We start from the raw sequence: 21,638 nt of genomic DNA, 5'->3' as shown, positions 1-21,638 counted from the left end.
TTGTTCAGCAAATGCTAATTACAGTCATTAACTATCCAGAGAGATATTGATTTTGGAGGCAGTGTCTGGGGTGAAACCCTTTCTCCTTTCCTCCGAAATATTTCCCCATGTCTCATCAGAGTTAGCCAAGTTCTTGACTCCCTGTTTGTGGCTATGGACCCCACAAGAATTTACCTTCCTTAGGTTATGCTCTGGCTGTGGGGTAGCTGGGATGAAATTTGTGTAAATCAAACCCATTTTCCCACTGTTTCTCAAAGTCATTTCAGAGTTGCTGCATCCTCATTCAGAACTGATCTACCAAAAGCATTCACCATGATCGTCTCTGCCTCAGCCTTAAAGCCCTGATAGTATTTGAAAGAAAAAAAATCACAACAGTGTGTTGAAGAACTACACATTTTAAAACATCTCCATCCTATCTAATAGAGTCAGAGCAGAAAATGAGTTGCCCTGAGGGCTCAAGAAAAAGTTGCAAAAATTGTTACAAGGCTTGATTCAAAAATGAAAACATGTAATGAAAACAGCAAGGCTTCTAGAAGCCAATACATGAACTCTGCCAGTTACCACCTGTGTGGCCTTGGACACAGGGTTTGACAAATACTTGCCTGCAAGGGCTAAACTGAAAATTCAGTTAGATGGTGTTTGTAATGTACCTAACTCACTAGGGTTCTGAAGTTGCCTCTTTATCCTTGTCCCTCTAATAAAATATTGGGTAAAAACTAAGGACCCAGAGAATGGAAGACTGGCTAAGGCGTAACCCAGGCCAAGATAGATGGTGGATCTCCATTCACCAATCATCTGGAGACTCTACTCAGTTCTTACTCAGAATGAGTTCCAGGCTCAGTATCAAATGTTGTTACACATATAAAATTAAGAAATAGATATGAACTTCATCCTCAGGTAGCTTCAAGCCCAATAAGCCATAAAAGAATACATATAAAACAATAAGGTATATGTCAGATCATAATTTGGGATCTAGAAGAGGTATCAATAATTATTTGGTGACTTCAGACAGGAGATGATATATAGTTGCTACAGATGAAGAAAGACTTGGGGGCTGGGAATAAAAGTACAGCTGATAAAACAAAGCATCTAAACTGCCCCTGCAGAACTAGGTGAGGGTCACTGACTAGAGACCCCTTCTAGAGAGAAGGAGAAAACTCAGAATTCTGAGGTCTTGAGCCCCACTGTGAGTCGAGTAGTATGCTAAACATTTCGAACATTTCTCATTAAACCTGACCTGGATGCTGCAAGGAAAATACTATATCTCCACTTCATCAAAGAATAAAATATCTCTGCAATGATTTGCCCCTGGTCACACAGTGAGAACTAAAAGCAGCAAAATTTGGGCCCAACTTCTCTCACTCATAAGCACCTATTCTAAATCATTATGCTATATACAGAAGAAAAGAAAAGAAATTTGTACAGAATACATAGGGCAGACAGCAGCCCAACTCAGCTGCAATTTAGTATCTAAACACAATTTTAAAAAACAGATCATAAAAATATACATACACAAATCCCCCATGACAAAGTGATCATTATGTACTGCAAAAATGTACTAATAAAAATATAAATTTTAAAAATAGGGTATAAAAGGCGGAAACCAAGTATGAGAAAGCCCCAAATGCTAGCTGAAGGGTTTTGGTCTTTGTTTTGTATTTAAGAACGCATTCAGAAGAGTAGACAATAGAAATACAGTTTGTTTGTCTTCCACTGACAAAAGCCCTGGCTGTGGAAAGAGAACTAAAAGATAAAAGACTATACACAGGAGTGCCCCTTATATCAGCAAGTGAGTCAGGCAAGATGGGAGTCAGACTCCAATTACATGAAACTCCAGAACACCGGTGCTCTGGAATAACACTCTTATTGTGGGTCTACAGGGTCAGCAAGAAAGCTTTGTACCACATTACTTTGCTTCAGGACCTTGGCTGGCAAGGGGGCCACCAAGCCACTCTGGCAGAGGTAAGAGTGCTAAGTGGTCTTGCATCTTCCATAATGTCCGTCTCACACTACTGCAGCACCTTAACATAAAGAGATGCAATCCTAGATTATGCCCAGAAGTGGAGAACTAGAAGCCTTGACAGACCATGCTATGCTAGCAAGGCCGAGTTCTGAAACTGCCCAGGGTTTTGTAACAATCTCAGCACTGTCATCCCCAGGAACAACCACTTGCTCAGGAAAAGAAGAGCACTATCTGGGATCATCACAATGAAATGTAACATCACCCTATTCCTTAGATTTATAATCGAGAGTAATGGTAAATATTGAAGCTACAGAGAAAATGCTCTGATAAGAAACTAGAATTTAGAGAGGAAAGCAAGTAAAAAGATAACCCCTAGTGTCTCTGTCTCAGCCTGTTTCGCATCTGGAATCTAGGGCATGCTTACCCATATCCCCTTGGGCAGTAGGAGAGAAATGGACTGAAGCAGGAGAATGAATACAAAGAGCTCATCCAAAAGGTCCTCTATGAAATGGGCATGTGCTCTGCACCCTATAGGTCCAGGTTATAGTGTGTGCATGCATGTGTGTGTCTCCATTCTGCTGTCCACTTAGTGGCACGTTGATGTTTATACCTGCACTCTGATCATAGCTAGGTCATTGTTCAGCTCATCTGGTTAACAGGCATTCATACAATCATGATCAGTTAGGGGCTGGGCCCAGCTAGGCCTGCAGGATGGCTAAATTCCTCTCCCATGTGCTCTCCATCCAGAATCAAGGTCTCTTTCTTCTTATGTGAAGATTTCTCCATGAAATCTATATAGTGTCTCTAGAATGGTAATCAGACTCCTTACATGGTAGCTAAACTTCCAAACTAAAAGCAAAAACAAGTACTTCTAGGGCCTCTTAAGGTTTAAGCCTGGAACTTGAATGGCATCACTTTACTGGGTTCAGCAGTCAAGATGCTAACTCACATTCCAGGGACATGAATGCAAGAAGTCACAGATAAACGGAGACCAGTCATGTAGCAGACCATCACAATATGCCTGAAAGGTCATATTCTTGCATATCATGGTCATTCTACTCCTAGAAGATAAAGAGATAAAAAAGTATAGGCAATGGACTACACATCATCCTTTACAAGGAGGCACCATGACTTTCCTTTAAGGAAATTTCACTCTGCCTGTCATCCACTGAAATCAGAAGGCTGAAATACCTTTCTTCAACCCCATGTTTGGAAAAGTCCACAGTTGATTCCTAAGAGAGAGGAGACAGGGCTTGGTCATTCACTTTAGAAAATAACTCCCAGACACAAATAATCAAAATGGCTCATTGCTGGCTTCATGCATTCTAGATCAGATGAGTACCACAGTGAAGGCTAACAAGGAGACAGTAATAGGAATTCTGTGGTGAATACAACTTTCCCCACTTCCATAAGGGCCAATAGTTCAGACCTAACACACCCCTAGAAAACAGAAGCTACCACCACCACTGCCAAGAAGAGATCTGAACTTGGACACAACCATGTGGGAGGCCACAATACTGATTATGCCCAAAGCAGGCTGTGAGCAGTGCAGGCTGTAAAGAGTTAACCCCACAACTGGCTTGTTTATATAAGTGAGTCTGGCCGAAGCCTATTGCCAAGGTCAGAGTAGCTCACATCCAAACTCCACTCACACCACTAAAATCTTCTTAACTAGAAGGACAATGTTCTAATTACAATCATATATTGTCTATTCTGTTCCTAATTCAAGAATGCTTTGTCTTGTCTTTTGTGAACCTTGCTTACATTAATTTCCATTGAAACCACATGACTGCACAACCTCACACATAGTACTGCCCATACATTTAGCTTGCCTTTACTCTGATCAATTACTAATAACAATCAGTGGCTTAGCCTGGCCAGCACCTTTTTTTGGTTGCACCATCATTGGTCATCCTGGTGCCCCTCCTTCTGTCTCACTTAGTTCTGTCTTTTAGTTTTTTCCCCTCAGGCCGGCATTGTACACTGAGTAGGAGACTGGAGCCTACTGCAGAAGGTTTCCAATAATGTTTCAGAGATCCTCAGTACAACAAAAGGTTTATAAATAGAGATCTGAAAGAGAAGTTTAGTCTATTTGATTTTTTTTCAAATAAAGCCAGTTAATCTTTTTGTTGGATTATCCTGATTCTTTCATTTTAAATTCTTTATTCCTTATCTTCAGCTTGTAAGATGTTAGAGACTTCCTGCTTTTCTACCTGAAGAGTTAAGATTAGTAACTATTACTAGGGGTTGAAAAGTAATAAAAAAGCAAGAGAAGTCTGAAACTGAGAGAATGCTGCTGCTGGTGTAATCTCTTATTTCTGAACAAGAGTGACTAACTGGATGGTCAGAAATTGGTCATTAGATGTATAAAAATTCACCCATGTTGGGGTAGCACCTGTGGTAACTCTAGCACTTCCAAGAGAAGAAGGAGTAGCACGCATGTATGCCACAATGTTTGACAGAACCTTATTGACAGTGCAAGATCCCTGTTGGCTCCAAACTGAGAGCTCAAGCCTTGGCAACAGTAAGATATGAAGATTTTGTGATATTCATGATGTCAGTATTTCATCGGGAAATAGAATTCCACTCAAAAAGATTTAGCAAAAAAGAATTTATGACCATTGGTAGAATTAGGGAAGCCACTTAATGATATGGAGGCACTCAGAAACTAGCAATAAGTCATCACCATCCCTATGGCTGGAGGATACCACACAAGAAAATAATGTGAACACAACTGTTATGACTTATGTCTAGATGTCCCCCAGAAGCTTCATGCACTCATAGGTGGGGCTTTGAGGAGGTAGCTGAGTCATGGATGCATGACACTGGATCATGGGTGTGTGATATGGGATTAGTCCATGATGAGTTTATACTGGGTGTGATGTTGGGAGGTGAAGCCTGGTGGGAAGATATGGGTCACTGTGGGTGTGGCCTAAAATGGTATATATCTTTCCTTCATTGATCTTGGCTCTGCTTCCTGCTGGCCATGCCATGAGCTGTTTCTCCTCTGCCATGCTGCCCTTCCTTGGAGCTAGCTGACTGTGGACTGAAACTCTACAAACTGTAAGCCAAAATAAACCTCCCTGGGAGTCATTCTGTCTCTTCCCAAGTGTCAGGTATTGTGGTCCAGCAACAAAAGAGTATTAAGACAATAGCCTTGTGAAAGCTGAAGCATCAAGAAGAAATTTCTCTTAGGGAAACTCTGTTATAAAAGAATTTGCCACTATCCAAACACTGAGATAAGGAGCACACAGGGATGTAAATAATTCAAACCTTCTCCTGAAAGCCTCCAACTTCCCCAATCTCCTGTGAGTGTCTTTTATTAGCTGAGTCAAACAGTAAGTCATGGGACCATGAAGCCACTAACATAGGTTAAACAGAGCAGCCTTCAGTATATAAAAAGCTGAGCAGGGGAGGAAACAAAATATGGGAAAAATTGATTAACCTGGAAGTTAAGTGTCAAATGGAAAATAAACCAGCAGAATCATAGAAAATAGAACAGTGTTGTGGGAGGAGAGCAATTATCATGGGTCACAGTCACAAGAATAGAAGCATAACCAACTCTTAAAAATATTTAAAATTAGATTCAAATACAGAGATTAAAAAAAAAGAAAACAGTCTTATTTACTCCACTTTGTATATTTTATAAAATCTAGAGAAAAAAATGATGGGTGGAGTTTGAAAGTGGTTATGGAGCACTGCTTAAAAAGGGAAAAAAAACAAAAAACAAACAAATAAACAAACAAAAAAGGGAGTTTCTCATTAAAGGCCTAGCACCACCAAGCTGTGAACATCTCGGCATCAAAATAATTATTATAACCTTATGATTAATTTCAACAAGCTGTACCTGTGAAAGCTCATTAGTTCACAGTAGTGCTCCAAAGATGAATTTAAACATATTTTAATGTAGGTGAAAAAGTAAAAGAATGATGAATATAATAAGGTGTTAATTTTTATTTCTTTTTAAGTACTATAGATTACAAATACATATGAGTGTTTTGTTTCTTCTATTCAGTGCATATCTATAAAGTTTTAATATGAGCTATTTTTCTTGGTCAGTAGGAAAAAAATGTTAACACTATAGTACATATCAGTAATCCCAGGTTTTAAGAGACTAAGGCAGGAAAAGTATAAATTTAAGCCCTGCCTGGACCACTTAACAAGATTCTGTCTCAAAATAAAAAGTAAAAAGGGCTGGGGATGTAGCTCAGTGGTTGAGCACTTGCCTACCATGGCTGAGCCCATAAATACAATTATCAGTATGAAAAGGAAGGAAGGGAGGAAGGAGGGAAGGGAGAAGGAGGGAGGAGAGAGAAGGCAGGGGGAGGAGGGAGGAAGGAAGAAGAAAAAAGAGTGAGTTCTACTGAATGGAGAAAAGTTGAAATCCCTTATTTGACCAGGGTACCTCAACCCAAAATATATTTTAAGATAAAAATTTCATCTAAATGAAGTAGAGAACAGTGGTTACCTGAGCTCAAGGAGAGTGTGAGGGAGAGAGGAGAGGAGAGACTACAGAGGGATACAGTTGGATAAGAGAAACAACTTCTAATATTCTACAGTGCAGTAGGGTAGTTTTCAACAATTAATTGTATATTTCACAAAAATTAATAGGATTCTGAGTGTGTCCAACACAATGATATCAGATATACCTGAAGTGATAAATGTGCTAATTACCCTACTCTGATTATTACATGTTGTATGCATGTTCTGAAAGGTCACACTAACCTCATAAATATGTATAATTACTATGTGTCAACATTTAGACTAGAGAAATATTAGTCAGTAGAATCAGACACAAAATGGCAGCAATGATAGAATTAGCAGAATTATAAAGATGCTTCTTTGTATGCTTAAAAGTGTAATGAAAATATGAACATAAGACAAAATAGGTGCTATAAAAAAATGGAACTTTTAAAGGTAAAAGATAAAATAACAAAAAGAAAGATTAAACCACATGACATTAATAGCAATCCAGATACTGGAGAAGAGATGTGTGAGCTTAAAGATGTAGAAATTGAATTTCAACATAATTATAACTTTTGTTTTTCAAAATAAGATGTATAGAACACTAAGGGAAAATATTCTCCAGATGTACCTGACAAAGTATTTGCATTCAAAATACATTTCAAAACTCTTAAAAACTCTATAAAAATACCAACCCATTTTTCAGTAGTTAAAAGAACAACAGACTTTAACATTCACCAACAAAATTATGTAAATGGGCAACAAGCATATTAAGAAGGGCTCAGTGTCAGTTTTCAGGGACATTCATAATAAAGCTATAATGATCCACTAGAAACCAAGTAGAATGGTTGAAACTTGAAAAGAAAAACTAATAATACCAATGTTATTGAGAATGTAGATTTGCTAGATCCTCTTACATTGCAGATAAGTTAAACACATACTTCCTATAGAATCTAGCAATTGTAGTTCACAAATGCAAGAAATATAAATACATATATCCACACAGATGTCACAAACAAACATGCATAATACCTTTATCTGCTATCAGCAAAATCTGCAAACATCTCCAATGTCAGATATATAGGTGAACGAATTGAGGTGTATGTGTATTACCACTATTCAAGTCAGTGATTACAAGTAATGAATCATTGATATGCTCAATTTAAATGAATCTAAAAAGATTTAGTCTGAGAAAAAGAATACAGATAGAAAACAATACATGCTATATGTTGTGCTGTTTATTCAAAAAATATTTTTTAAGTTTAAAATTCAGGTCAAAGTTGCCTGGGGTCAGGGCCAACATCATAGTGGGGACGTTCATATCCTTACTCAAAAAAAATTGGTACCAGGAGTGGGGTGATTGGTGTGACATTGCCTGGCCTTGTGGCTTAAGAGCCTTTGGAATTAATTTAAAAAGCTTTTGAGAGATGGGCCAAAGAGGCAGCCCTGGAATGCTCTCAACTATGTGGTAGACTCTGGTCAGAGCCCAGAAAATCAAATGGAAAGCTTCTGTCATGAAAGACTGCACTGGCTGCTGGATCCCAAGTGATATCTTTTGAGCTTTGGCAGAAAGTTGGTCTTCATTTTGCTTACGTTTGAGATATTGCATGGATGGCAGAAAAACTTCAATATAGTCTAGTGTTGGGATGGTGGCAAGATTACTATTGAGGGCTTTTGGCCAGATCTATGCTGGGAATCAGAGCATAAAGCCAACAGGTGACTTGAAGCATTTTGGAAGTGTTTGGCTAGAGGGGTGGCCTCAGTGAAGCTGTGGATTGCAAGGATGAACCTGAGGAGAACATGGTTGTTGTGAGGGAACAGGACAATGGAAAATGACCTGAGGCCTTTTACCAGAAGGAAAGAATGTATTGGAGTGCAGAAGATGCCTTAAGCATTTCCTAATGTTCCTGTGCCCTGTTGTTGAAATTAATGGGAAAAAAGAACTGTGATCGTAATAGCTCTCTCCTCATATGATCTCAATGCAGTAATATGATATTGATGAACATAATATTGGTTTTTTAATATTGATAAATTATGTACATAAATGGAAACTAAGAGAGTTTTAAAATTTGAAGCTATATTTTAATGCAAATACACTATGTTGGTATATTGCACTTTGTGAAGAAATTATTAATTTTTAAGACTATAGATTATTAAATAATAAATAAGATTTTAGAATAAGTGAGAGGGACAGAAGGGAATTGTAAAGCATATATTTTTGTAGCTTTTTAGATGCCTGTTTGTATTCAGGTTAGTCAAGGTATTATGCTTTTAACTTTGAATTTTGAGAAACCTTTGAGAAACTTGTTTTGGTGTGGAGATGACTGCCATAAGAACTGTGTATATGTAATTTTTATATTAATGTAAATCTTAATAGATAAGGGCATGTTAACTCTTTACAAATCTGCCACTGGAGACTATGGTATAAAGAAATGTGCCTGATTATCAAGTTGACCAGGGGTGGACTATGGTGGATTGATTAATGGTCACCTTGAGTGGAAAACACCCAGTTGGGCATGGGAGCTCTCCACCTGAGGCCTGTTCTCAGAACAGGTATAGAAGGAGAACAGGAGGAGAGGATTTTCATTGCTGATTTCCTGGAGACACTTGTTGCAACTGGTTTTCCTGACACGAACTTGGGTGTCCCCATTGGAGGAGCCTGGGTCCTTGTCACAGGAATGCCTGTTGTTCGCTTCAAGGGAGCTTTGGTCTTTGCCTGCATTTTGAGCATCATTTCCCAGCTGCAGTGCAGAACCCTCAGTCTTCTGGCACAGATCCTTCAGCCTTTGGTGCAGACACAGACTTGCACAGACATTGCATGGGCTCCAAGCCCTTGAGTGGACCCTTCGGGTCTCTACTGTGCAGACAAATCTTTTCCTTCTTCTACAGTTGACTTTGTGAGCAAATGTTGTATGACAGTCTTGCAAATTATGTGTCCTGCATTAAATCTGCTCTCTTGCAAACCATTGACTAATACAGGGCACAAAGAAACTTGGGGTAGTAATAGAAATATTATATAAATTGATTTGGTGTCAATTACTTGGTATATCCACTTGTGAAAAGTAATCTAAACATATATAATTTATATATTTAGTAATTTCTTACATTTGAAAAACAGAAACAATACAACAAAAAGAAAAGGAAAACATGTACATTTTATAGGAAAGATGTCAAATTGCAAATATGGAAATTGTGACCCTAAAATTCCCTATTTGCATAAGTTTATCTCTGTTGGTAATGCATATATTCAAACAGCCTTGGGGAGGCAGGAGTTTTTATGCTCTGATGATCAAATGATCTCATGCGTAGATATTGAAATATTAACACTGAAGACACTCAGACCTTTCTCAAGTAGGTGTCAGAATAACACTGTAGAATGTCCGGAGTGTCAATGTTCTACCTTTGGGCTTGCCTGGGCTGCACTGAAGGGACAGGAATGGTCTTGAGCCATATATTAAATATATAATATAGTTAATGCATTTAATTAACAAAGCTCTCTTTGTTTTTTATATTTTCACTTATGAAATAACACAAGCCCAAGTTTAATAGTAAGATAAGAAAGCATGCATATCTGTTTAATAACAATAAATGCCTGTCCTCACAGGCACACATGTAAGTCAATGGAAACGTGCTCATCAGAATCACTGCATGTTACTGTTAAGTCACACAAGTGCAAGTAACATGGATACATGTAGGCCTCACTTCTCTGTATGATCTGAATGCAAGAGGTAGAGCTACAATGCCCTTCTCCCTTCCCTACAGAGCCTTCCGTTGTCACCTACCCAGTCCTCTCTCAAGCACTGTGCAACCAAACTATAAAATTCACATAAAAATGTTAAGAGTATACAATTTTGTAGGGTGAGATTACTAGCTAGCCAGGACTACATGCTGCCCCCAGCCCAAAAGTTGGACGTGCCTGGTCGAAACAGCTCCCAGTGAAGCTAGGAAGTGAATAAATGATCTTGGAAAATATAAAACCAACTATAGAACCAATAGAAGAATAAACTGAAACCAGAACAATGACATTTTAGAATAGGTGAATGCAGGTATAATAATATGTATTGTAATAATGCTATTTCTCTTTGCTTGCTGCTTAATACATGTACACTATTTGAAAGAATAAGTTATACTAAATTTGAAGTTGCAATTAACTATGAGAGAATTTAATTAAATTTTAAATCAATAATTTTAATACTCATGAAAATCATTTTCAAAGTTTTGGTTCTCAGATATATGAACTTAATAAATTGTTTACTAAATATATTACAAGTGTTAGTATTTACATCCACATACAAAAAGCACCTCAGATATTAGAGGACTTATGAATACAGAAGAGGAAAATAAAGCTCATAGAAGTTAGGTAATTTGCTGTGGGTGACGTGGCTTTCTGACTCTTTTCTATATTTTACATTACATCTTTTCTACTGGTGAGGAAGAGAAGATGACAGCAGAAATGGCTGAAAATGGGTGCTGAAGGCAAAAGAGCAGGAATGGTGCAGTACAGGAGAGAAACGCCACTGGACTGGAAGTCAGGAGAGCTGGGCTGATGCCACAGCAGGCCCCTCATCAGCTGTGTGACGAAGAGAAAGTCACTTCACTCAGCTAGAGCCTCTGCCTGGTGGTTGAACATGCCAAAAACTTCCCCCTGCAAACCTGAACTTTGAAAGTGTCATAAGAAGGGGAACTTGGAAGTGGGGAGGAGGGAAGGAAAGAAGTGACAAGAGAAAAAGAGAGAATAGAAGGAAAAAATGGAAACAAAGCTTTTGTAACAAGGAGGTTAAGAGGAGTCAAAAGGAAGGGAGGGCAATAGGAAGAAAAGAAGAAGCAAATATATCACATCAAATTCTCTATGCTGAATATTATCAATTATGTGTATCTAAAATATTTTACTTCAAGAAAGAGAGAGAGGAGAGGAGAGGAGAGGAGAGGGAGGCATTATAGGCAATGGTGTGTCTGTCCTGCACATATACAGCAATAAGGAAGGAAAACTTGCAAATTTCAAAAAGCAACAGGAAAATATAGGTAGATGAGAATCAAAACAAAAATATGTAAAGAAATGCAAGTCAAAATTAAATTTAAATGCAAATTTCTGTAACAGATTTATCTCCAAACTTCTTGGCAGCCACAACATGAAAAAGGGAAACAATCAGATAGAAGAAGCAGTGGTTATTTCCTTGTCACTGAAGTTCAGAGTTATGCCCACAGCTGTGTTGATTGCTTTATGAAATGATTGGTATTTCAATTGGAAAACTATTTTCAAGTCTAGAAGATTTTAGTGTTGGTATATTGAAAGGATGGTGGCCACTTTTCAGGCACCTTAGTAATGTGGACAGCAGCAAGAGAGTCCAACAGTGATGCTGACTTGCCAACAGTGATGAAACTTGCTCTTAGAGCATTCTCCTCCTCTTTCTCCCTCTCCTAGCTCTCCTCCCTCCCTCCCAGGGTCCTCCCCTGTACTTCAGACTGGCCTTGAACCCACTATGTAGCCCGGGTCGGCCTGGAACCCACGGTGATCCTCCTGTCTCAGCCTCCCAAGGGCTGGGATCACAGCATGCACAACATATCTGGCTTCTTGTAGAGCATTTCTTACTCATTGCCTTACAGTGAAATTTCCAGTTTCACTTTACCATTGTGTCATAAAGGAGAGTCTATAAATCTGAGTGGAAATTCTCTATAATTATGCATTCACTTATTTCATGGGATTAATATATCAAAAATCATGGAGTAAATCATTGCTATTTTAAATCCCATTTTTGTAAAGTTTTATGTCTCATTCTGAAAAGGTATTCTTCTGTCAGTGTTAGGTGGATGGGGATAGCCACAACTAACCTATTGTTTATCCCTGTATAATATTTATTTTTTAACTTTGTTAATGTCTTGACTCACTGACAATAAACCAGTTTCATGGCAAATAAAATTTCTTACTCAGTAATGGATGCAGGGACATTCATTGTATAAAGAATCACGTTGGTCAACAAATTGTCCTACTGTTATATCCTTAAAGCTAATCTTGGAAAAACAGAAACTTACTTAGCATATTTACCTTACAAGGTGGAGGTGGAAATATCTGTGTTGAGTCCAATTGAGCTAAAGATGTTAGAAAATTTTATAAACCTGAAAGAAGATGTGATGAAAGGTGTTTGTTTATCTTGATTTTTTTTCCTCCTAAATGCTTACATCTTAACAAGTGACCAACATGTTGGTTTAAAAGCCTAATTGTTGTTAAATGGCTGAGGCACAGATAAAAATAATAACGTAACTGTTTACTACCATATTAAATACGAGTGACCATGTATACTATCTGGTTTAAAGAAGTCTTTGACAAAAAAGCAGTATCTGCTATATGTAAATTTTCCTTTTTTAAGAAAGCAGTTACATTCCATAGATATAAATTATGCAAATATAAGTTAATTTATACCAAAAAGAAAAAGAAAGTAGGCTTTGGAGTCAGACTTCCTGTGTTTGTACCCCGAATCTACCATCTACTGACCACAAGACCCCAAACAGGTTTTCTTATCTGGAAAATAAAATAATAGAACAGATTTTCCAGGGTCACTGAAAACATTTACATAGGTCAATGCTGCTTGGTGCAGTGAATTCATGTTCCACAGCACAGTGGAAGTTGCCCAGTGCTGCTTTTTCAAATAGTATATTTTCATAGAATTTGAGCATAGCACTTGATCAGAAACGCAAACTCCAAATGACTCCTGTTTTCACAACATGCTGACCGTATTTTACCACTGCTATGACACTTGTTTATGTTCATCAATGACCTGTAATTGCCTAAAAGCACAGACAGTGGGTGGCAATGTGATTTTAAAGGTGAGTATTCTGAGAACTCGGCACGGTGCCCAGACCACAGTCAATGGTCCATAAATGTTCACATAAATGACAAGGTACTGCACTAATAAAATTAATAAAGTTAGCACATGATTATTACATCTTCCAAAGTGATTCTTAGCATATGTTCTTAAAGAGAATATATCTGACCCAGAAGAGAGTTAAAGAGGATGTAAACAAAGCAATGCTTAACAGGCCTGGTGGTACACTCCCGTAACCCTAGACACCAGAAGGCTGATTCAAAAGGATTGCAAATTGAAGCCCAGCCTCAAAAATTTAGCAACGTGGTGAGACCCTGTCTCAAAATCAAAAAATAAAATTTACAAGGGCTGGGAATATAGCTCGGTGCAAAAGCTCTGGGTTAAATCTCCAGTACTGTAAAAACAGAAAAAAGGAACCTGCAGATATCAAACTTTTCCTGAGATGGACAAGTCCTTGGTACCTGACGTTTCAGTATTACAGGAATTCTGTACCGATGGTTGTCATTTCAGCAATCACTCACAGCGCACATACCATGGTCCCCATTCTTTACTAAGTGCTAGGGGTGCATGAACCAGTACAACGTAAGGTCCCTGGGGTATAACATCTCGATGTTGACAATACTGCGTTTCATAACTTCGGGAGAATAATAAAAGAGAAGACGTCACTAATAAACATGTAACAGAACATATTTAGGCGTAATAACACTACAGACTGAAAGTGCTATATAACTCAGAGGTGAGATTACATAGACCAAATCTCTCTTGCCCAAATGCTATGAACACAAATGGAAAGCTCGTTCTGGAACTGCCATGCCTGTGTTCTGTGTTTCCCATTTCAAAGCCAGCATGAACCAGGTCAGCAAAAACAAAGTTCTGTAATAGACCCTAATGAAAGTCCCAGACAATGGAAATCCATCTTGGTGCTTGACACTCTTCCCATGTTTGCCATGTGTCAAATCTGACAGAACACAACAGCCGATGTTAAAACATTCCATCTTCTCAAGTTTTCTTTGTGAAATGCGCCCATTTCATCCTGTGTAAGCTGAAGGATGTAGTCGGGTTTCTGATAGATGAAATCATTCAAACAGAAGCCAGCCACCACAAGCAAAATATTGCTGTATTAATAATTGATTCAGGAAATGTGGGGCTGGTTATCAATAATTCAGACATCATTCCATATCAGAGACACAGAATGTGCCGGATGGTTGTATTAGTTTACACATTAGAATGACGAAGACATAGCATGCTATTGCCACTGTCACATTTCTTATGTCACACAATGACAGCATGGCTTATGAGGACTGAGATGATATAACTATTTCTCACCCAGATCCACAAAATCATTGGGAAAAGCTAGACCAGCCCTATTGAGAGGAGTTGTCAAGAGAAATATGGACTGGAGGTCTGTGACAGTTTGCATTCTTCTAAAAGAAACCATCCCTGAGATGGGATTCAAAAGCAAGTCATTTATTTGGAAAAAGAAGAAGTGATGGGCATGAGTAACAAAAGGAGAGAAGTCAGATAATCAAAGTGTGTTGTCAAGCCAGCCATGCCTGCAGGTATTGGGAGCTACCCTAAGAGGGGTCCTTCTGAGAGCCCATGTGAAACTCGCCTCCGTTACCTCACCCACCGCATGAGGAGGCTGAGAGGTTCATACTGTAGCTCCCAAAGTCACATGTGAACCGCTGCTCCAGAGAGAATTCATTGCCCAGCATAGGGGAAGGAAAAGCATGCCTTACAGAAATGCTTGAGCACAGTCAAGCAGGGATTGGCAGCTGGAAACAGGAGATGTGGTAATAGCATTGGCCGCCATGTGATGACAGCTGGAAGCAACACCCACTGAGCATCCAGAAATGCCAAGTACGTCACATGTGGATGACATCTGCTCCCACAGAAGTCACATGACCTGTCTTAGAAGTGAATGAACAAGATGTCAAAAGAACACAGGACTTGCCCAAGCTGGCCTCACTCCAGGAAGGAAGTGAGGATTTATACCCGATTCTCTATCCTTAAGGCAAGCACCTTGTGAATTCAGAGCATTAGAATTCTTCTGTGCAGCTGAATTAAGACAATACCAGGCCATTTAGACATAAGCTGCAAAATTGAATTTGGACTAGTAGTTCCCAAACATTCCCAATTTTAGCCTGGTTTTTTTTTTCCATACCAAGAATGCATTCTTTCTTTTATATCCATTTTCTAAGTTGAGGTACTGATGATCCAACCTAGAAAGAAGACTAGGAGTTAGGCAGGCAGATCTAGGCACAAAAAGACTATTCCACCAAGGAGGACAGTGGAATTAGTGTTCCCAACAAGCTGCTTAAGCAAATCTCAAGGACTCCAGAGTTTGAGACCTGCATCTTCAAACAAAATCCAGTGAGAAAGGATGTGCATCTCTGGCTGTAGCTGAGCAGGCCGACAAGTGGGCATGAGATGCGCTCTGGCACACTCCTGGGGACAATATGCCTCTCTGGTTGATCTCAGAGGAGAGAAAGTAGCATACATGAAGCGGTGTTTCAGAAAGCTTAACAGGGCAGCATGAGCCAAAGAGATCAGAAAAAAGAAGATTGGAACCAGGAACACAGTATCAGAATATGAGAAGTGTTTAGCGGCTTCCTTTGGGTCCCTAAGGTTTACATTTTTTCTGATTCTTTTTTTTTTTTCCATTTTGTGTCCTAAATTAGAAGCAAAACGATCTAGCCTGGTTCGAGTCATGAGTCAAGTTTCTAGTACCTACTATCGGCAAAGACGTTCAGAAAAATCACCTCTCCTGGTTTTGTGAAGTACAAATTTCTTTTTCTTTTATTTTTCATTCATCACTTTGGTTCCTAAGAGATTTCTAAGAAGTCATGTTCTCCTTACTATGAGAAAGTGGGACTTTTTTCCTCTTTATAGTAAGAAGCTTTTAAATCAGAGCTGAAAAGCAAAAGCTTTGATCTGGAGATCCAAAGCAGTAACTGTGGAAATGGACTATCTTACCTTGCTAGGTGGGCCTCGAGATCAGTTCAGATGCTTAATAAACACAAAGAGAACACTCCCTGTTCCTGTCTCTGTAGATGCTCTGGGTACCAGGCCAGGTTTGACCTTTATCCACTAAGTTTAATTCTCAGTCTTAAGAGCCATTAAGAAGATGCCATAGCAAAACAGATCAAGATAGTGTTGTTATTCCTGGCCCTGGCTAACTTTTCATGAAATTCTAATTTAAATGCATATGCCACTAGGATGCCCATCATCAAGCCAGGGGCCACCCACCAACACTGCCCTTTCACAGCTGATAGAAGGCGAGCTAACTTCTTGCTAGCTGCTGGGGAAAGAACCATCCAGTGTGTGGCTAGGGACATTTTGAACGGCAGTTTAGCAGTTTAGCCAAAACAATTAAAAGGTCTTAAATTGAGGCTAGAGAAGTTTTGGGGGTCGGGGAAATTAGAACAATCTTGCTGGAAATTTTCAGGACACATCCAACATGTCTTTTCCTCGGCTAGTTCTAAATAAATTGGAAAACAAAATAATGAGTAGTGGTGGAAGATTGAAATATCATCTTCCCAACTTTAACACAAGGTACTTGGTTCTAAGTCCTCTTTCTGTGAACAGAACAGAAACCAAAACCTGTGTAGAAGGAGGTACAGGAAGGCCCCCTCCCATCTGCTAAACCGGAGCCCTGTCTTCACCAATGTCAGCGGCACTCCTTTTGGGACCAAGGCATTTTTAGTTAAAAGTAATAAATTGTCTTTTATTGAAGTGGCACCTGACTGAAATTGTTTCCACTTCTGGCAAAAATATAAGATAGAAATGTGTGTTCGCCTGGCCTAGAAGGGTAAAAAAATAACTCAGATGCTGTGCTGATGTCAAATCCCTCCTTAGGAGACAGAAGGCAGAGGAAGCACAGCAGGAGCCTCTCATAGTGGTCCCTCCATGGGACAGGAGTGGGACAAGATCAGGACAGCTGAGGGACAGCCTCAGAGATATAGAACAGCCTCCAGCTGAGCCAATAGCAGAGGCTACAAATACTCTTCAAGCTTGTGTCTCACTGTCATTTCAGTCCAGCTTCAGCAGTAACTTCACTGAAATAAGCAACCTCAGAAGATTGGAAACGCAAAAGTGTTTTATCTATTTAAGAATAGACCCTTTTCTAGTCCGTTGTAATACCCACCAGATGTACTGTGAGGAGGAATCCTGAGTCCTCACCAGTCTCCTCTTCGCAGTGCTACAAATGTGCATGGCTAATTATACAGCCACCTGCAGTGGTCCAGATGGAAACATCTCCGCTCCAGCTGGAGCACACACCAAGCTCAGGAGGGGCCTGGTGGCGGCAGCTATGAGCTTTGGCAGCCAAGGACGGTGTGGCTTGGCCTGTTTTCCCTTTCACGGTCCAAACTACAGCTTGGGGAGCAGAGGTTATCCATGCTGCAAAATATTTCTCTAAGAGCTCCTCTCCTAGGCTGCCTAGGATGACTTTCAGATCTTCCCGTCCTGCTGCCTCAGTTCACCTTTTTGTGAATTCTTGGATCTGGCCAATAGAAGCGGATTTGTCATATTTATTTATTTTATTCCATTTACTGAACTCTGAAAATCTACAAAGATAATTATTAAAGTCACTGAGACAGAACAACTAAGTGTCAATACTGTGACAGTACTGTACAACACAGACGTGCCAGAAGCCAATACAAGTTTGCCAAACAGAAAGCTTTATTGCACTGTCAACCAGCAGGAAGATCAGGACCAGTAAGCTCGTACTTGCCTCTAAGTTCAGCAGGCACCGGAGGAATTTATAGAAAAGGAGAGAAGATGTTTATTGCTTCAATGGTGAGGGGGAGCCCTTTGGGGTTCTGTACAGACAGACTGAGGGTCAGCACACCTGTTCACAGGTCACTCGCTTCTTCTGGAGTTGCGTTCTGTATGCGGAATTCTGAGCAGCGTCAAGAGATGGTGAGCATAGAGCTGGTCACTTCTGCACGGGTCTGTCCTTGCAAAGCCAGTTCCAACCATCCCTAAGTGCATCCTAGAGGTTCTTCCTGGAGAACAGCTTTGGCACTTTGCTGTTTACGGAATCTCTGTCCAGGGCTTTCCCTGTGTTCAGGTGCCTCATGTATCAGCACTGTTGGTAATGGTGGCTCGGAGTTTTGTGGAGGAAATGGACTCACAGGTCCAGCTGCTTGGGAAGACTGGAGTGAAATCCAGATGTTGCATCTACTTCTGGGTTTCTCTGCCACAGTCCAGTGTGCTGTGCTCGAGGCTTGCCCTAGATACCTGGGGAACTCATTTCCATCCATGCCCGTGTCTATGATTACGTGACAAAGCCATGACTTCTATGACTGCTAATAAGGAGCAGTGTCATTTGATGTAAAACTCCTGAAAATCTCGATGCCATCTCACAGGGCTTGTTCTTGCTTTCTAAGGGGCATCATCTGGATGCTCTGAGGACATCCACAAAGCAGAGACGAGTACTAACCTTGCTTGGGTCTCAGGTCTGCCTGTGAAAAGCAACAGTCGTGTTCCTTTTGAGGGGTCCTAGGGTCTACTGCCTCTCTTGAGAGACAGAAAGCCAGCTCAGGGCCAATTTCTTCTCTCTGAAATGATTGCTACAGCACATCGTACACAGCTTCTGGAAGACCATTGGGCGTTTTTCAAACATGATGGAAGTTCGGCATCTGCTTGCACCATCCCGGTGAAGTGGGGTGTGGGAGGCTCCTGCACGGACACCCTCTGTAGCCGATTGTAAAGACATTTTGTGATTTGTGCAGAGAACATTTAAAGTGTGCCAATTACTTTCGGGGTTTACCTATCAGTCTTTATCACACCCCTAGGGTAAAATGAGGCATCACTCATGCCAACTTTATTACTATTCAATTATAAATCCCACTGACAAGATGAGAATAATAAAGTGAGAAAAGCTGCTTGATTTATTTGAGGCTGAAAAATAAATTAGAACCACAATTGGGATTTCATGACAGAATTATACTGCTGCTTTGCATCAAGCTGATAGATGTGTACTAAATGGCTACTGCAGGTCAAGCAATATGTGAGACCCTGAGGAATCCAGTAGAGAATAAAATGAGACCCTCTCCTTGGCACAAGTTCTCAGAAGAACTTTAACACAAACAACTGGAGAACTGCACAAGACAGGAGGATTTGCAAGTATAAGACACTCTGAATGTCAGAGAATCAGGATTCCTGCTGTCTCCTGCTGCCACCTCAGTGTACAAATTTGTAGTGCCTTGGTCCAGATCTCTACAGCCTCCACTAGGACAGGCAAACCTCTTCCTCCTCTGACCCTTTCTCCTAAAGATGCTCCTGTTTGCCTGTCATCCAGCAAAATATTCTTTTGAAATACATTCTAATCATGTCATTTCTCTAATTAAAGAGAAAGCCTCCTGGGTACCCAGCTATGGTAGTATGAAGAAGTCACAAATATTTTTCAATACATATATACACTAGATAGGATGGATAGAGAGATGATAAATAGATTGATAGAGAATTATACACACAAAATTTAAGAACTATTACAAAATACTAGAAATCAAGCAAAGGCAAGTAGCAAATTGAAAGGTATGTATTCAGGAAAACTACTAAAACTTTTTTTTTATATATACCAGCGATCGAACTCGCATCCTTTCACTTGTGAGGCAGGTGGCAGCACCACGGAGCTAAATCCCTGGTCCCCCTAAAACTTTATTAAGCACACCAGGAGCCTGTGACCATATCACCTGAGAGGGCTCCCATCTCTTGCCAGCTTGACAAGAATGATAGCTTTACTAGAATGGGAAAACATCTTCTAAATCAGCAGACATTCTGCCAGCAAGGGCAGATAATTTGAAGCAGAAGGAAAATCTAAGCAGAGGCTACCACAAATGAGAGAATCCAACAGCTCTGCTGGCCTGAGGTTACAGACCTAAGTGGAGGGGACAACAAGTCAGCTGGAAATTCTCCCGAGAGATGAGAGAAATCCGAGCTGTAGAATATGAACTCTCAGCGCAGCCCTGACTGATGGGAAACCTTCAAACATCCGAATGCACAGACCTCAGAACTATCTCAGTTTGAGCATACAACCTGTTCCTAAAGCACGCCCTAGCAGAGGTTGCAGGTTATAGCTATTTGATCAAAACTGCTTCCTAAACCACTGGTTTACCACTAACAGTACAGGAAAAGGGTAACCCTGAGAGGACAGGTAAACAGAAATATAGAAACAAAAATAAAACTTTGAGAAGAGACAACTGTAAACCAAGAGGAAAACAAATTCCCCAGTTTAAATCCAGATAAGTTATCCAAAAAATCAGTTTTAGAACTGCTACAGTTTATTTTTAAGTGCCCATTATATTTTTTAAAACCCACCCAACATACCAAGAAATAGGAAACTGGGATCCATCCTGAAGAAAAAGGAGTAAATAAAACTGTATCTGAGAGGGCATAGATGCTGAACTCAATAATTACATGAAATTATCTTTTAAAAAAACAAAGAAAAATATAATGACAATGACTGAAAATAAACTCAATAGAGAAATACAAACTACATTTAAAAGGTCAGAGTAGAAAGTCTAGAGTAGGCAATTTCACCATATGGGTTTAACAGCCTATTTAAAACAGCAGAAGAAGTAATCAATGGACTTGAAGATAAATCACTAGAAATTATCCAGCCAGAAAAGAACAAAAAGACTGAAGAGAAACACGACCTCAGAGATCACAAGACCACCTCCCAGGAATGCCTCACTGCTACAGTCTGCATGGAATGGGAGCCATGGAAGGAGAGAAGAGATAAACAGGTAAAATATTTGAAAATGTAATGGTCAGAACTGCCCAAATTTCATGAATATTTAATAAGCTGTGGTTCCAAAAAGCTCAACAAACCCCAAGTATAATAAACAGATTCACACCCAAACATATCAGAATCAAACTGTTGAGAGCCAAAGACAAAGAGAAAAGCTTAAAAGCTTACCCTTACCTGAAGGAGTTTCCTATTGCTCTTATACCAAAAGCCTACAAAAGTGGGAGCTTAAAACAACAGAGAAGTCCTCATCTTTGAAACTTGAAGTCACCATGGAAGCTTGAAACTTAAAGTTAGCATTGGATCCTTCATATATAGTGGCTGCTGCCATTCCTTGGCTTGTGGCCGGATCACACCTGTCATCTGGACAATACCTTCAGGTTTCCCTGTTCCACTGAAATGTTCTTCCTCCCCTTCTCCCTCCCTCCCCTCCCCCATTGGTTTCCTTTTAGCTTCTTAGGAGGATCATTGCACTGAGAGCCCCAGAAAACCTAGATAATCTCTCTGTTTTAAGACCTTCAAATGAAATGAATCACTTCTGCAAAGATCCTTTTTAATCATACATGGTGACATTTACAGGTTCCAGGGATCAGATTTTTTTTTTTTTTTTTTTTTTTTTTTTTTTTTTTTTTGT

The sequence above is a fragment of the Fukomys damarensis genome, unplaced genomic scaffold, assembly GCF_012274545.1.
Source record: "Fukomys damarensis isolate Sample0158 unplaced genomic scaffold, DMR_v1.0_HiC HiC_scaffold_5, whole genome shotgun sequence".
Lineage (NCBI taxonomy): Eukaryota > Metazoa > Chordata > Mammalia > Rodentia > Bathyergidae > Fukomys > Fukomys damarensis.
Note: the sequence above shows the minus strand (reverse complement) of the source record.